Source organism: Cupressus sempervirens, chromosome 8, assembly GCF_028749045.1.
Source record: "Cupressus sempervirens isolate cs-2001-9-10 chromosome 8, ASM2874904v1, whole genome shotgun sequence".
In the NCBI taxonomy this organism is placed as follows: domain Eukaryota; kingdom Viridiplantae; phylum Streptophyta; class Pinopsida; order Cupressales; family Cupressaceae; genus Cupressus; species Cupressus sempervirens.
In genome coordinates, this window is record NC_143125.1 from 413,023,087 (window position 1) to 413,042,246 (window position 19,160).

Genomic DNA, 19,160 nt, shown 5'->3' on the forward strand with positions numbered 1-19,160 from the left:
CAAAAGAGGATACCCTCATAGTCTAGGAGAATATTCCAAGAACCAAGAGGAGAATCCATCAAAATCATATCTAGGAGTCCCTTAGAAATTTTGATCTCAACAAGAATGTGAGAAAATGTTGACCAATACACGCCAGTAGTAGTTGAATTAAATTTCACAAAGTCTCCAAGCACATTCCCCACCTCCACCAGGAAATGTTCCAGCCAAAGATGAAGGGGAAGGTTCAGTAGCCTTACCCATAGAGGGATCTTATTAAAAGTTTTAGTCAAAGCATTGAAATCCTTGTGCCAAATTTTTTCCATCAAGGGAAACTTCCCATCCCAAAGAGAATTTATTGCTGAGGATGGCATTTCTATCATCTGCAGTATCAAATTTCACAACAAAAAGACCCCTTGCTACAGGGTAAATCTAGGCACTCTTCAAAATGAATGGTTACCAAGCACGGGATATCCATGCATGCAAATCTAAAAGAGAGGGCCAGAAACCCTTAAAGTGAAAGATAGTAGCAGAAACCATTAAATCATCCAAATTAATAGAAATATTATCAACTATAGAAGAATTTAGATGAAGCCTTTTTGGGTTACATACCACAACCAGCATAGCAGCACAGAACCTCGAATGCACGGTATCACGAAACCATGACTGCATAGTCTAACCACCAATACCAGCCTCAAATATAGCCACATCAGCATAGAAAATGGCTGAACCACCCACAACTCTTAGCAAAACCCTAGCCTAAACAATATAAGTAGAAGAAACCACTACAAAGCTAGACACAAGAGAAGAAGCCAAAGCATCCATCAGAAAGAAACCAGATGCAGGAGACAGAATAGGATGGGCTAGGGTTATTATGACCAAACCTTTTCAATAAATTTCAATCTTGGAGCATTTACAATGTCACTTAAATGTTACATATCAATCAATTCATGTCATGTGTCCTTAGCATGTTATCAATTTCAATTGATCAATTTGACCGTGGCTTTGGTCCACCTTTCACCATCCTAGTCAATTTCCACTATCATCGTCACATTTTCATTAAAGGATACTATCATATTTAGTTAATCAATCTTGTCCAATCATCTACTAATTTTCCCTATAGGATTAAATAACCCATAATTTAATCCTATTCTTCTTACTAATTATTCTTCCTAATTGTCATCCTCAATTAATTAATTTTATTAATTAATTGATTTATCATTCACAAACCATGGAAATTCTTAATTTCCTAAGTTCCATTTTCCATCATTAATTCCATTTTCTACTAATTCTTATTTTGTGGAATAAAAGGATTTTTGATTCAAATATTCCATAATATTGCATCATCATGACACTTGGATATGACACCTCGTGGATTCTCCGTTGACACTTGGATAAGATATGTCATAGTCAAATATTCTTATTCTTTTATGAACATCCATATTTGGCTTATTTGTCATAGATTCTTGCCTTTAAGTGGGTTGAGGTGTCTTATGACATATCATAGATTCTCTTCCACATTTGGCCAAGTTTGACTTTCATCATCATAGAATCTTACAATTGGCATATTTTGCATCATGGATTCTCAAAGGAATCTCTTGCCACATCACATATCTATGGGTGACATATCCAAGGCTCTCATACTCCATGCCAATTATAAAATGAGCATTCTTCCTCTCATTTCTAGTCTAAGAAGTCTTGAAAGTCCTTAGGTTCTAATTCTTAAGTCCTTGGTACTAATTCTTGAGCATTTTTCAAGTCCTTAGCTACAATCATTTGGAGAAAAAAGAAGGACATGGGAGCTACAAACAAAAGAGGGGGTTTCTATTGCTTTCTTTATTAGTTTGGCTTTCATGGTAGACTAGTGGGTGCTAATGTATGTTGATTGAGTTTTTTGATTTTTTGATAGTATGTTATGCATTTAACCCATTTTCTAGTCCTACATTTTAAATGCATAACATACTATGATCAAATCAAAAAACTCAATCAACATACATTAGCATCGACTAGTCTACCATGAAAGCCAAACTAATAAAGAAAGCAATAAAAACCCCCTCTTTCATTTGTAGCTCCCATGTCCTTCTTTCTTCTCCAAATGATGTAGCTCCAAAGTTTACTATAGTGTGCACATGGCACAACAATCACACATGGTACAACAATCGTAGTCAATCCCACAACAAGTGCCACATCAAATGCCACAACAATTTCCCCAATAATAGGGACCTTTTTGTCTTCGAGGTGCCCACTACCTCCAACACCATCCCCACCTCTACTACCTCCACCCTCCTCATCATCTTCCTCATCCTCCTCCTCAAAATCCTCATCACCACTCCTTGCATCACCCTCAACATCCTCATCCCCACCCTCCTCCTTTCCTCCCTCCTCATTGTATCCCTCATCATCCTCTGCCCCATCACCCTCATCAAATCCCTCCTCCTCAACATCCTCATCACCACTGCTTGCATCACCCTCAATATCCTCATCCCCACCCTCCTCCTCCTCTCCTCCCTCCTCATCATCTCCGTCATCATCCTCCTTAGCATCATCCTCTACCCCATCACCCTCATAAAATCCCTCCTCATCCTCTCCCCCATCCTCCTCCTCCTCCTCATCCTCCTCATTCTGTGGCCTCCCTTGAGGTACTGGTACTCCTGGTTTTGTCAAAGGTTTGGACCGATGCTATGCAAACCACCTATCATGCTTTGCTGTCATGCTTGCATCCACTATATCTACTATTGCCCCCCATAGTCTTGACTATAACTCTACTAACTATGCATATGCTGCCTATGTCCTGATAGGTGCTCCCCACTCTCAAACCTTTACTCTAGATTGGGAAAACAATGCTAACCCTGTAGGTATATTCCGTGTCTCCCCAAACTGTCTCTGTACCTACTTTGGTAGGTACATCTCTATAACTAGGTGACTAATCACTGTGCACCCTATGAGGTAGAACTCTTGCCTATAGTATGGTAAGTGGATGTCATCATCATCCCATCTAGGGAAATATCTATATGGTCTCCATATGAATTGTGTCATCGTGTCTACCTGATGGTGAAAGTATCTCGCATATCCCAATGGTCCTTGGGCTAGGACACCTCTATAGCTATAAGCATATGGCATATCATCCACCAACACTCACTCTACTAGAGGCCTAAATACTGTAATATGCTCATAGGCCTAGATCTATAATAATGCACCACCAGTGTTGAAGGATAGTCCCCATCTGTATGCTACCTGATGCAGATAATAATATAACATCCCCAATATGCATGGGATTCAAGCAAACATAGTGCCCTCGCTAATCATTTGCTCAAGTACTCAACCCCATCCAACTAGGAATCCATGTCCCCATTTATTAGGTATCAACAATCCACCAATCACCCAACAGATCACAACCATCAACCACTCATGGTGTGCCACCAATAAGTCCCATCCAATCTCATAGTCTTGAATCCCTAGCTCTACATCTTTGCATCCAAATAGTCAATGTAGAGCTTCTTTCCCTATAGCTAGGTCATCCACTACTAACTCTCCATGGATCAAGATCCTAAGGATGTGCCATACATCCTCTAGTGTCACAGTCACCTCCCTAGTTGGTAGGTGGAATGAACTAGTCTCTGAGTGCCACCTCTCCATCAAGGCTGTCAACAAAGCCCTATTCCCCCTCACCTTTGGCATAAATGTCACATGATATAATCCTAACCTAGCCAATATCCCTCACTCATTAGGTGTCATCTAATGATGTAGTGCAAGGCTCTGTGGCTTATGTCCCCATACCCGTAATAGGGGTAGCTCCTCTTGCATAATCACATAGCCCATGTCAACCTTCTATAGTTTTGCATCTAGTTTACCCTTCTTTTGATCCAAGTTTAACTTAGTTTGATTGTAGTTTGAATTTTTTTGAGAAATTTTAACTAATTTGACTTATTTTTTGAACTCTTCCTAGGGTTTTGAACATGTGTCCAAAGTTTCAAGTCATTTCGAGCTTGTTTGCATCATTTTGACCCTATCCCTATCCATCAGTCAACCTTTTTCCTACATCAGAGCTAAGTTTGACCAGGTTTGAATTTTTTTGACTATCCTAGCCTTAGTTAACCTATGTTTTCCACTCTTCCTAGGGTTTTGAACATGTGTTCCAAATTTTGATTCATTCTAAGTCCGTTTGCACCCTTTCGGGCCCTTTGTACTGTTAGATGTCAGCATTTACCTAGGTTTGACCTTGATCTGCCCTAAGTTTGACCAAATTCTAAGAATTTTGACCAATTTTGACTAAATTTTATCATATTTTTAACATCTCCCTAGGGTTATGCTAACCTGTACCATGTTTCAGCTTGATCTGAGACCATTCAGATCCTGATCGGAGCCCTAGAACATCCTAGGTCATAGTTGGGGTTCCCAACTACATCATTAATGCACTTGGTCATATTGACTACATCATTAACACACTTGGAAATGCCAACTACATAATTGATGCACTTGGCTGCATTTTGGGCACAGTTTGGGTGTTTGGAAGCCCTAACTAGCCCCAGTTGACCCCGTTTGACCCCCGTTTCCCCCTGACAGACTCCTAGGTGCCTAAAAAGCAATAAAAAAGCATGGAAATATAGAAAAAAGCATGAAAAAGCATAAAAAGCACAAAGATTGCCTCAGTGTACTCACCAAAGGTCTAGCATCTACCCACTCTCAAAAGGTCCGCACCTGTTCACCATAATGGTGCTCCCTAGGTAGTCGATCCATCCTCCTTGCTCTAGAGCTCTTTTCTTCCAAATGAGAGAGAGAAAATGACCTTCAAAACCCGCTCAAAGCCCTTTTATATCTTTTTTTTTCCTAGATGGATGTGCATGAGGTCCTTTTTGTGTTGGTTACGGTGCTCTTTTTCACTCTAGAGCTCATAACTTTCATGTTTTAACTCCAATTTTTGATCTGTTAGTTGCTATGGCTTTGTTTCCTCATTGTCGATGAAATTGACCTATCATATGCCAATGTTGGTCAATTTCTCAAGGGGGCATAAATATATACCACATTTCTGGGGCATTCTTTTATGGCTTTTTCATTAGCATTCTTTGACACAATTCTCTAAATCACATTGTATCAAAGAGGGGCAAAATGTAGATGCTAAAAAATAGTTCACATCTACGGTTTCATCACTTCTTCATACTAATTCATCCTATTTTCTCATTCTAATAACTTTGATCTTTTCCCCAAAATTTATCATACTTTATCATTTGTATCCTCTTTCACATCAATTTCATATCAACTCGAAACTATTTCATATCAACTCGGAATCACCCCAAATCAACTCAGAATCACCCCAAATTAACTCAGAATCACTCAAAATCAGTCCTAATCAACCTAAAACACATCAAACATCCAAAATCAATCATCATTTATCCAATTCCTAGGTATTTTTATGGCTTTGAGTACCTTGGAGACCTATCAACCTATCAATCTTATCAATCTGACCTTAGTACTGTCACAACTCTCAATACTAGGTCAAACTATCATTCCTGTCATTTGATCTTTGACATTGTTGAGGCTTTCAATGTAAAATCATGGCATTATAAACCATTTTAATAATATTGATAGTGTCCATCAATGTTATTATGATCAATCTTATCAATCAACCTCGATCCTGTAGCATTTGCAATGTCAGTTAAATGTTACATATCAATCAATTCATGTCATGCATCCTTGGCATGTTATTAACTTCAATCAATCAATCTGACCATAGCTTTGATCTACTTGTCATCATCTTATTTGATATCCATCATTGTCAATTTTTCATCAAAGGATACAGTCGCATTCATTTAATCAATTTGGCCAATCATTTACTAATTTTCTCTGTAGGATTAAATAACCCATAATTTAATCTTATTATTCTTTCTAATTATTCTTCCTAATTATCATCCTCAATTAATTAATTTTATTAGTTAATTGATTCATTATCTGCAAACCATGGAAATTTGCAATTTCCTAAGTTCCATTTTCCATCATTAATTCCATTTTGTACTAATTCTTATTTTGTGGAATAAAAGGATTTTTATTTCAAATATTCCATAAAATATTGCATCATAGTGACACTTGGATATGACACCTCATGGATTCTCCTTTGACACTTGGATAAGATATGTCATAATCAAATATTCTTATTCTTTACGCATGTCCTTATTTGGGTTATTTGTCATAGATTCTTGGCTTTAAGTGGGCTTGAGCTACATCATTTGGAGAAGAAAGGACATGGGAGCTACAGATGAAAGAGGGGGTTTCTATTGCTTTCTTTATTAGTTTGGCTTTCATGGCAGACTAATGGGTGCTAACATATGATTATTGAATTTTTTGATTTTCTCATAGTATGTTATGCATTTAGCCCATTTTCTAGTTCCTACACCATTGTAGTACAAACCATCGTTGCTAGGTGTACACTCGATTTGTGTCACACTCTAAACCCTTCTATCCAAATGATTCCATGAGTTGGAATGCTTGGATGCTGGCTTAGAGCTCCCTATCCATGGAGTGCAAGAGAGTATATTTCAAGAATAAGAAAGCTCTCAGATGAGCCTTAGAGATACTCTTCTTGCTAGTAAACCATGCAATGGGAGGTTCTTTGAGACAAGAGCAAGAGTGCAAATGTCCCAAGGAGTTCCTCAAGAATGAAATGAAAATGAAGATTAAGCTAGAATGAGATGCAAAGCATAGCTATGTTAAGCATGTATGAGAGTGTTACAATCCAACTATTAGACTATGTGATTTAAACTACATCTAAAAATGAAAGCTAAGCTAAGCTAGAATGCCATTGATGAGAGAGTGTAGACAAGAAAGAGAAGTTCTCCACAAAGCTCCAAAGAAACCTGTTAGAAAACCTGCAACATAACAATATTAAAAATGAGGATTGATTGAGGGGGAAAGCTTTCTCCCTTTTAAAGATGTATGGATGGTAGAGATCAAGATGAAGATGGTGGATGATCAACGGTGGAATTCAAAAAGAGGAGTGATCCATGTGCACACACAAGTCAACCAATAGAATATAAGTTGAATTGTCATATAAGACAAAAGTCACAAAGCCTTTTCTTTTAATTGCAAAATAGAAAAAGGACTTTATGTGTGCACTTTAAGTGGGTTAGAAGAATGGGGTCTTTTATTTAATTAAAAGGGGACATGTTCTTTTAATCAAATAATGAACTTAGGATAGCATAGTCAAACTATAGGTTATAATCAAATAAATTGATTATTAACAATATGATTAAATTAATCTAGCCAAAATGTTGAAGAGGGGGCTAATAGTCTAGATGACCATTTTTAGGTGATTAAATTTGCCCCTCTTTGACTAATGTGTGATCGATCTAGGAACACATTATGCCAAAAAAAATAGAAAGCCAAGTAGGCAGTGATAGATATAGATATCTGATTTTGAAGAACGAAATGTAGAAAAAGATAGCAAGTCCTAAATGTACAGCCTGATAGTGGTAGTACTGAACAGTAGGAAAAGATGATGTTAGAATTGAAGAAGAATGCTAACACTTAGAAAAGTAGATAGATTGAGAACAAGTGAAAAGATCAAACAAATGCTCCTAAGAAATAGATAGCTGTAACAATTAGCAATAGAGTATTTTTGCCCCCTCGGGATCAAAATTGAAATGAGGTAAGGGGACATAGAAACAAGCTAGATATGAGAAAATTGAGAATTTAGCAATGTCTAAGATGACAGATAGATGATTAGAGCCCAAGAATGACTATAAAAAAATTGATAAAATGCCCCAGTTTGACTAGAGTTGACCTTGAAGGATATAGCATAAAATTTAGGTCAAAACAAGTAGAAAGGTGATTTTAGACATGAAACAGTGAATTGAAGTAGATATGAATTATCAAAATGATGAAGACATGAAGAAATGAAGATGCCCCAGTGATGATTTGAAGATTAGACCTCAAAGGGTCAGCTAACACTTAGAAGAAAGTAGAATTTTAAAAGACAATTTTGACCATCAAGATGAACTCAAATTTGGATTTCGATCCCGAAAATGAATCTAGGATGTTGAAATTATTTAATAGGTCAAAACTTTATATAATGTGATGATAAGATAGAAAAGAGATGAAGTGAAAGATTAAGAAGGTGAAAAGACATGAACAAGAAGAAAGTAAAGAAATATATGAAAAGAGTTAGCTGATATGTCTGTGAAAAGATGAAGAGAGAGCTCTCCCGATATCAAGAATGCAAGACTAAGCTAGAAAATGAACCTAAAATGCAAGCTAATATGAAAAGTGGTTTACCAGCAAGAAGTGCATAACATTTAGACTCTTAATTTCATCATTGAGCATTTATTAGGGACATCATGAGATCATACAACCATCACTAGTATAACTATGAGGATATGAATATGATCGATATTAGATAGGTATGTGGAAATCCAATCTAAGCATCAGAGACATGTAAGTCAAGATAACTACGCAATTAGATTCCCTAAGTTTAATTTAGCAAGATCATAATTGTACTAAGGCATAAGCGCCAAGATAACCCCTCAATGCGGTCTTACAAAATAGTCAAGGATGATACATTTATACGTCAAAGTGTTGAATAGGACAAGCACAAATGTGTACAACACTATAAACAAACAAAGTATACCCACAAGCAGAAATCAAGAGAACATGCTCCGTGCCCCCATTCTTTTAGTCAATGAAATCCTTGAAAGACTATTAGGGATGGAACATATAGTAAAGAAATCATCATAGACATCACACAAAGTAGATAAAGATCAGCATAGCTCAGTCGTTTAAGTGTTAAAGTGCATGTGTGTAAGTCACTTGGCCATTTCTTCAAGACTTGATCCTGATAGTGAAAAAAATATCACAACATCGAAGACTGTAGGTAAACTATTTGAAAAGTGTTGAAAAATACTTGATGTCAAAGTGGGGGAAGTGTTGAGAAACACTATTTTGTGAGTTGTCCAAGAAACCCTAATGCACAAGAATACCTCAATAGGCTAAAAGTAGTTGTGCCCCCAAGATGAGGACAAGAAACAATTCCAAGCTAGGAAATGTGTAGTAAAATAGGTGATTGAGACTGATAGACAGAGGTGCAAGGGTCTCAAGTAGCACCTGTTTCAAAATTTTCACCACTTGACAGATTTTTTCAGGACTTTTTTCATTTTTTTTGGTGACACATCAAAGCACCTATTTCTAGGTTTTCACTAAGATGATCATTTTTTTAGGACATTTTCTAATTTTTAGTATTTTTTTCAGGATCATATATGATTTTTTTTTTTGGAGTTTTTTAGAAGGTTTTAGAGATTACTAGTTCTAAAGCAAGATCACATCATTTTCTCCCAATGTCTAGCAAGGTATAGGACATAATGGAGAAACAAGTTGGTGGATAAGCAAAGATGGATGAAAAAGGAGCATGAAGCAAGTAAAAGTGATCCTCAAGGACTGACTCCTCAAGAGTACCCAAGCTAGGGAAAGAGGTGAAATAGTCATATGAAGCATGTTTTGGATAAGCAATGGAAGTAATGAGCAAGATAGCATGTAGAATAAGCAGTGAAGCCAACAAGTGAGATAGCATGAAGCATGTAGTCCAAAAGAGTAGTCATGTCAAGAGACCTAAGAACCATTTCTATTTATTATGATCAAGACCAAGGGGTCAACTAGATAGGATAGCGATGGGATAGAGCACTAAAAATAAAGCTCAAGATGGAGGCTATGAGGGAATGAGAAAGAAAAAATAGAGAATCTCATGGATAAGATAGCCAATATGCAAAGATATCTCAACATTGTCAAGATCAAATAGAAAAGAGGGGATAGATGGATGATGAAAGAATTACGCATGATGCCTGTTTGCCAGGTTTTCATCATGATACTTATCCAAGGTGCCACAAGAAGTAGTTTTCACCAAGGCACATTTTCATTTTTTAAATTTTTTAAATTTTTTCTTTTTTTTTTCTTTTTTGGATTTTTTGAATTTTTAGAAAGAGCTCAAGCTTTTTGAATGTAGATAGTGCTCCAGTAGGAAAGATAAGTCATGATAAGACAAGACCATAGAAAGGTATGCTCAAAGATGTTGATAGGGTGATGAAAGGGAAATGGTAGTAGGAAGAATATATGGAGGATAAGAGTTCATGTATAGAAAGTTAGTGTAAGCTTTAGAAGATTTCATGAGGGTAGTTGAAATATTGTACAAGATCAACATTGACACACACCTTGAAGGGTATTGGAATGATGGAGGAATCATGGATGAAGTAGCTTGAGGTTTAGATGTATGAGGTGGTAGAAGAGATTTGGAAAAAAGTGGAGTGGAAGGATTTGGAATATTTTTAGAAATATTTTTGAAAGAAGATGGAATGGAAGCCTTTGGAAGCTTGAATGTCAACTTTGAAGTATTTTAAATATTCAAGTCTTTTAAAAGAGACTTGGGAATCCACATAGCTTTAGATTTTCCTTGTTCTTTGGGTGGTTGAGAGTGCATTTGTATAATGATGGATTTAGGAACCCATATTTTCTTTGGTTTAGCTCTTTGAGTAGTGGACCTTTGTGGTCTCTTTTGTGCATTCTCCTTCTTAGCATTCACATGTCGATTAGATGGGACATAGTGATCTTTCTTTTTCAATGGATTCTTATGTTTATTCTCACTTCCAAAGGAATTGGGATTTGTGGATGAATAAGGATGATATGACTGGTTTAGATGTATAGATGGGTGAAAATTAATCAAGGATGAGTGTCTTTGTTGATCTTGAGGTATGATGGGAGAGCTAGGGAATGAGCTAGGAGTGAATGTAGGAGATGGAGGAACATAAGGCCCCAATATGGATGGAAGGTTTGAATGCTTTAGCTTAGATGGATATGGACCAAGGATAGATTTAGAAGATGCAGAGGGATAGTGCAAAGGGATATCAACATCTTTAAAATGAGCAAGATGGTCAAAGCCATCAATAGACTCATAAGTACCTTTGATAGGAACAACATTTTTAATAGAAGCACTTGAAGCTTGAGCACAAATTTGAAGTGGATATCGAGAAGTAGAACATGAGGGGACACTTTGATCTTGACAAGTAGCTTTGGATAGCATATGAAGAGAAATTTTATCATAATTTTCAGTAAGCTCAAGGGAGATAATGGAAGTGGTATTTTCATAATACTTAGGAGGTGGACACGATATAGGATATGGAGGGGGAAAATATTGAAAGAGATGAAAGGGTGCTTGATCTTGAACTTTCTTAACATTTATAGCTTTTTTTTTTTGAGAGTCCTCTTTACATGGAGCCACTTCTAAGGACAAGGGAGAATGAAGAGTGAATAGAGTAGTGCTTGGATTAGGCATAGTAGTGCATGAAGGTTGAGGATGTTTAGGATTGGTAGCATGGAAAAGGTTTGCAACCAAGTGAAGGTTAGCTTGAGTTTCTTTTAGAGATAGCCCTTGACGATACACATAGTCAATGTGGAAAGCATTAGATTCCTTATTTGATGGAGGCTTGTTGGAAAGCTTTGAAGTTTTGGGAGATGCACGAGTGTTGGAAGAAGTGGAGGTATCAAGGAAACCATCACTAGACATAGGTTCATTAATATGATCTTGCTCAAGAGAAGTATTCTTAGCACATGAGTCACTAGAGGTTCCAATAATTCCATTATCAATAAGATCTTGGATTTTATGTTTTAGCTCAATGCAATCTAAAGTACTATGCTCATTATGTTGATGATAATCACAATAGATATACAAGAATGGGTTTCCATATGAGCTAGACTTTGGTAACATGATGATCTTATTGCTAAGAAGTTTTTGCAAAGTGTCATCATAAGAATCTTCGAAGGGAGCAAAAGTTATACTAGAAGTATGTCTAGGATCTTCTTGGTTTTTCTCAAGTGAATAGAATGTATTCATGTCTTCATCATTATCTTGGTCAAAGATAGGTCCATCATGAAATTTTGGAATAGGCTCAAAGTAGGTATCACTTGCTTTCTCTCTAAGGAGGTCTTTAGAACTAGAAGATGAAGATATTTGATGTCTTGAAGTAGAGCATGTAGACCTAGAAGAAGAGGATGACCTCAAAGAAGGTGACTGACATGCATGTAAAGACCTTAATGAAGATTCATGTAACTATGCAATCTTCTCCTCTAACCTTTTCTCAAGTTTAGACTTCATTTTTGTCATGTGCTTAGAGAAATGAAGGTAAGAAAAATCTTTTGTCTCTTCTAGTTCTTTGTATTGTGCATATAGATCTTGAAACTCTTTAGTACATGGAGGATATCATGATCATCTAGATTTGGTTGAAGTTTGGTAGCACAAGCTTTGAATTGCATAGTTTTAGATGCAAAGCCAAGCATAAAAGAGCCTAGAAGATAACTTGATGTTGAAACTATAGGAGGTAGAGTGTTCACTTGCCAAGATATTAGAGAGAGATTAAAGCAACTTGTCAAACAATATGTCCAAGAAACTTACGACATGAATGACTCAAGTCAATAGCTAGGGAAGATGCCCAAATAGCCAAATAGATAGAGCAAGCAGGGTGACAAGTGAACAACTTTCCCAACCCAAGAGTGTAGTCAAGAAATCAAGGTAACCATTTTAGCAAAAGGATAACTAGCAAGCATGCATAGACCATGAAGACAAAAAGACCAAGAGCACTAAGACCAAAGAGCCACTTTAAGCATGTTTAAGCACTAGAGACATAAAAAATCATAGCCAAATGACGAAACCCCCCTTAGTAAGTAACACAAGAAAATATTTGCACTTAACATTTTGACTTGGTTGACAAAGTTTGACAATAATTGATAGCATAGAAAATTTGATGTTCAAAAGAAATTTCTTTCCAAGCAAGATAGTGACACATGGAGTATTCTTCAAACAATCAAGCAAGGGACAAAGCAACCTTGCATGATACAAGCATATGTGAGGTCTTAAAAGAAAGCTGTATAACTATCATCATGTGTATGTTCAAAAGATTTTCACAGGTCTAGCACATTCAAGAACACATCAAGCAATATCTACCTAGAAGTCATGGTTCATTACTCAACAACTTGGCCCACGCTTGATGCTCCTTTGCCTCACACCAAGTGGTTGCCCACAAGAGATATTGGCTTTGTCATGGAAATGCCATAAGCATAACCAAGGGAACACATATGGTGAGTGTAAATCTTGGGGTGATCCAGGTAGTCCACTAGGATCAATCCTTGCACCAAGAAGTTGAGTGGCTAAAAAGGGTAGTTACTAACTTAGGGTGTTTAGATAGGGCTTCCGTTAATAGTGTTTCTCTTGCTCCCAATTACGAGACACCTCACCTTGCGATGAGTAACCGATCTCGCGACCACAAGAGTACCTTAAGCATTCTTGCCTAGTGATCTCCCTATGGTCGAAATCCCATAAGCGATCACACTAGGTGAAGAAAAACACTATGTCTACCAAGGTTTTGTGTCCTTGATAGCTTTGAGTTTATAGTGGGTTGGAAGAGCCGGGTAATCTGCTTGTCCCCACTTGGGTCGTCCCTCTCAAGTTGTCAAGAGCAGGCCCTCTAAAGGATTCTAAACTACACAAAGAGTGGATCAACTTTTGGAAGTCAAGATTTCTGATTCACCACATGGGTGAAGAGCATACTCTCCTATTCCAATTGTTTTCTCCAAAACACACCAGGAAGATTCAGTTGCCTCTTACTCTTGAAACCAAATGGTAAGTCAAGATTTTTGATTCACCACAAGGGTGAAGAGCATACTCTCCTATCACCAAAAGATTCCAATTGTAAGTTTTAATGTGCCTAAAAATAAACAAATAGTATATGCCACACATGTAAAAGTAAAGAACAAGAAAAATTGGATTTTTATGTGTTGGGAAACCCTACAAACAATCATTAGTAGCCCTTGTGCATTTGAAGCTGTGACATGCGTTCTTTTTATGCAATGTTTCGATTTTTTTTCACAAGGATGGAAACTTACAATCACAACTTGTTAGCACCACAAGTTAGTGTGAAATAACATAAAATACTACAAAAAAAGTTGGTTAGTTGCCTCAAAAATCTAATTTATTTTCCAACCAAGTGCATGCAAAGAAAGTGCAAGTTAATCACAAATGCTCTCATTTTTACTCTTTGATTTTGACCTAGTCAACAAGATTAGACTTTTTTGCTATGATTTCGGATTCAAAAATAGAAATGAAAAAGAAGAGACCCTAAATAAAAATCAAATAGCTTTCCAAAAATGCAAGAAATTCAAAAAAATCTCTTCATTTGTGCCCTAAGGATCAATTTTGTCAAAACAAGCTAAATTTATCAAATCAAGTTTTTGATCCTTAATACGACCTTAAAATTCAAAATACAAAGAAAGAATCCCCATTAGAATTGAAAACCCTTTCTGAAAATGTTAGTTTTTTTTAAAAATTTGCTGATTTGCGATCAAAAATGGCTTTTTATGAAAAAAAAGGAAAAACTCATAACTCTTGAAAATCATGTCAAAATGCTTTGAAAATTAGACTGAGACATTTTGAGCATATACCCAACTTGTCAGAAAAATTTTAGAACCGAAATCCAAGCGGTTTAAAAGATATGATCAAATCTTTAAACAAACTAAGTTTTTGGCCTTCAAACCAATTTACTTATGGGTTTGGCCTTAAAACCAAAGTGATAATTCTACAAAAGCATTTGATTAGATCCAATATGCTGCTGTAAAAAACCAGAGATGAAAAAGAAAAGCAAATGGAGCTAGAAACTTGATTTAAGCCCCACGGTGGGCGCCAAAAATATACACTCGATTTGTGTCACACTCTAAACCCTTCTATCCAAACGGTTCCATGAGTTGGAATGCTTAGATGCCAGCTTAGAGCTCCCTATCCACGGAGTGAAAGAGAGTATATTTCAAGAATAAGAAAGCTCTCAGATGAGCCTTAGAGATACTCTTCTTGCTAGTAAAACATGCAATGGGAGGTTCTTTGAGACAAGAGCAAGAGTGCAAATGTCCCAAGGAGTTCCTCAAGAATGCAATGCAAATGAAGATTAAACTAGAATGAGATGCAAAGTATAGCTATGTTAAGCATGTATGAGAGTGTTACAATCCAACTATTAGACTATGTGATTTAAGCTACATCTAAAAATGAAAGCTAAGCTAAGCTAGAATGCCATGGATGAGAGAATGTAGACAAGAAAGAGAAGTTCTCCACAAAGCTCCAAAGAAACTTGTTAGAAAACCTGCATCATAACAATATTCAAAATGAGGATTGATTGAGGGGGAAAGCTCTCTCCCTTTTAAAGATGTATGGATGGTAGAGATCAAGATGAAGATGGTGGATGATCAACGGTGGAATTCAAAAAGAGGAGTGATCCATGTGCACACACAAGTCAACCAATAGAATATAAGTTGACTTGTCATATAAGACAAAAGTCACAAAGCCTTTTTTTTTAATTGCAAAATAGAAAAAGGACTTTATGTGTGCACTTTAAGTGGGTTAGAAGAATGGGGTCTTTTATTTAATTAAAAGGGGACATGTTCTTTTAATCAAATAATGAACTTAGGATAGCATAGTCAAACTATAGGTTATAATCAAATAAATTGATTATTAACAATATGATTAAATTAATCTAGCCAAAATGTTGAAGAGGGGGCTAATAGTCTAGATGACCATTTTTAGGTGATTACACTAGGCACATTTTGGCTATCATCATACTGATTGATATCAGCATATTGAATATTGTTGTTGTTGTTATCAGTAAGAATGTTTCCATTGTTTAGTCGAGTGTTCCATTCACAATTTTTCCATTGGAAGCCATTATTGCGATCAGGAGGATTGAAGTTGTTTCTTCCACCATTATTGTTTCCTACATTTTTGTTGTTACTGTTATTGTTGACGTTCCTATTGTAATTTTAACCAAAATTGTTGTTGTAGAGGCCAACATTATTTCTTTGGAAGTTGTTATTTTCTCCTTGTGACAATCTAAGATGTGTCAACTCGTTGTTCATTTGTGACATGGTCTTCTTCATTTGACCAAATTTTGAAAGAAGATTGTTATCTACTTCTACAGGAACTATTGCTTTCTGTTCAAAGAAAGCTAACTTTGGGGGCTCATACCCTGGATATGTTATCGCTTGAGTTTGTGGAGTGGGTGCCTACTATAATGGAATTGGATTCATAGGTATGAATTGGCTAGGCATAGTGGGTGCTCCCACAGGGTATGTTGGCATTGTAGGTACTACTTATGCTAGAACCATCATTCCTCCTCCATTAGGATTGGCTTGCTTCATGAACGTGATCACTTCTACAAAGACTTTGTCCAATGTGTCAATATTTTCTGCAAGAAGTCTTCTCAAAAAGATCGCAGTAAGAGGGTCCATAGCATTCAAATAAATCTAAATAGTGGCTTCAACCAGTATGGTGTATGGAATTTACAACTTGCAGTAGGCCATATGAAAGCAATGGTTGAAGTGTGACATTGTCTCAGCTAGGTACCTTTTTTATTGATATGAATTGTTGATGTATCATAGCTAGATTGATGAATGTTTTGAATTGTTCCAAAACCAATTTTTTGAATGTATCCAAATTTCCAATGCATTCGGGTGGAAAACTGATGTACCAATTGAAGGCAATTTCTCCCAAAGAGTAGGGAAATAAATGAAGAAACACATCTTCATTACCCACCTACTTTCGGTTGCAAATTTCTTTTAAAATCATGACATGATCTTTGATAGTTCATGTTTCACGATAGATGAATCTTTGGAAAAACTTCTCAAGATTCTTTGGGAGGTCATGGAGTGCACCTCTCAAATTTATTGGTGAGTCTACAAAATTTGAAAAAAAGGCCATTGGAGGGTTTGGTGGACCTAACAATAGTTGCTAGGGAGTAGCTATGAGAGTATGTGGTGGTTCACTAGGTGGTTAGAGTGGAGGTGGAGTTGAAGAAGATGATGAAAGTTCAAAAGGAAGTGGTTGAACTCAGGATGTTCCCTTGTCACTACATGGTTTACAAAAGTGGGTAAGCTTGAGAAACTTGTTTGTACTTGGCATAGACCTTAATTCTTGCTGAAATGTCAATTTTGGATCAATATCCTCTAGCTTGAATCAAATTTGGAGAAAAGTGCACCTTTGTAGAAGTACACTTTCTCACCTCTTTGAATTTTGCACACCATAGAGTTTTGCAGATCTACAGACTCATGGATCTACAAACCTACATGCCTGTGGACCTGTGGACCTTTGTAACTATGTACCTATAGACCTGTGCACCTAAACTTCCAAAAATTTCAAAAGTACTTTTTGAACTTATATGGAGTGTAAATTATTGCAAGGGTGCAAAAAATTCTGAAACTTTGTCAAATTTTCTTCATTTTTGGGAGTATGTTCTTTAGTTTGTGCCCTCCTTCTAGCACTACTTCTGTTGGGCATTCATTTTTCATGAGGTCAATGATAGGAATCCATTGCATAATACCTTTCTTGAAAAGTAAATCTTTTTAAGGATCCACTTCAAGGTTTAGTGTTTGTCTTGCGACATACCAAAATTTGCTTAGTAGAAGATAAATGTGAGTGTTCACAAGGAGGCCTTTGCTGGTTCTAAAAAACTCTTTTATCTTAGTATCAAAGTAAATTTGTTCGCTATCTCAAAATATCACACCAAAAAAATAATATTTTTGTATTTTCTATTTTTTTGATGAATGCAACTACCAATGCAACTAAAATGCATTCCTATTCTAACAAGGGGTTAACAAAGAAAATAACAAAACTAAAAGAAAATAACATGAAATTAAAATTCCTAAACAGACATAAGCTACAGAGCAACACACGCTACAAGTTAAACCTCTGAAGAAATTGATAGGAAACCAATGAAACTAGGAGCAATGCTTCCTAGAATCCACTAATGCAATCATCAGTGAGAAAATTTAATAATCATATGATATTTCATCTCTCATCAAATCACAAGGCCATGGAAAGTGCGCTCATGCGAGACAAGAGGCTATGTAGACACAATTGGGTGATCTCTTCTCAAGCTCATTATGTTAGCAGAATTCATATATCTATAGAAAAAACAAGAACTAAAGATCACACAACCAGAAACAACATAATAAACCTTTGGTTCAATCACAATCTCATGAACAAAATCCACAAAATAATGACACATTCAGGCAAGAATGACTACACTCCAAATGTGAGCACCAAAAGCATAATTTTATTACATAATAATGGTGGCCTTTGTTACATCTTACAATGGGGTATTTACAAGAAATCATCTCCTCAATTTGTGTTGAGAGTCAGAGATATCTTCATGTAATAAAATGCTTTTAAAACATTAAAAAAAACTAAATATATACAAACTAACAATCTAATTGGTGCTTAGAGGGACTCCATCCTTATTTTATTCATTAATTGGATGCATGAGCCCTTTACATGAAAAAAAAGAAAAAGAAATAAGAGAGAAAGTAGGAGGAATCCACCAATCAAAGTAGAAGTACATGGAGACACCAAAAATAGAAGCTAGCCCTTCACTAGGCGTGTGTTGAAGTTAACTTCATGGAAAGTGCTATTTTTGGAATTGACAGTTAACTGTCGGTGCACCTCTAAATTATGAAGCTGTGGACATGTAGAGCTCTAGACCTATGGAGCTACATGAAAATATGGAGCTGTAGACTTGTGGAGCTACGGACCTATGGAGTGGCAGACCTATAGACCTTGACCGGGTCAAAAACTCAAAATTTTACAGTGTAAAAAATTGAAATTTTGGCATCTGGGTTTTGTTCATCTTCATCCCAAAGCTATGTTTGAATGTTTTCCCTTGAATTTCTCTATCACCTTAGTAATTTTAGCATCATGTGGAATATCTAAAGCCTCATACTAGTTCTTGAACTTCTATCTGTAGTTTTCCACCTAGATTAGAGTCTCTGCAAAATCTCTGAGTTTGGTGTCCAACTCTAACAGTGCTTCCTTTGTCCTGAAGGCTTGTCTAATGTCTTCATCACTGGATGCTTCCTCTAGAGTCTTCTTGAAATTCTCTAGTACTACCTCAACTGGCAATAACTTCTCTCATTCTTCATCTTCAAAGATGTCCAAGCATGCATCACTGTACAACTTTTTTGCTTCCAAATTCACTCTCGAGCTTGGTCCTTTAGCCTATGTATCTCATCATGCAATATTTCCATCACTTTATTCCCATATGCTATCTTCTCTATCCAATCATCTATCATGTCTAGCTCTTCTCTGATATATACATTAATTAGAGTGCGGTACCTTTGGCCCTTTA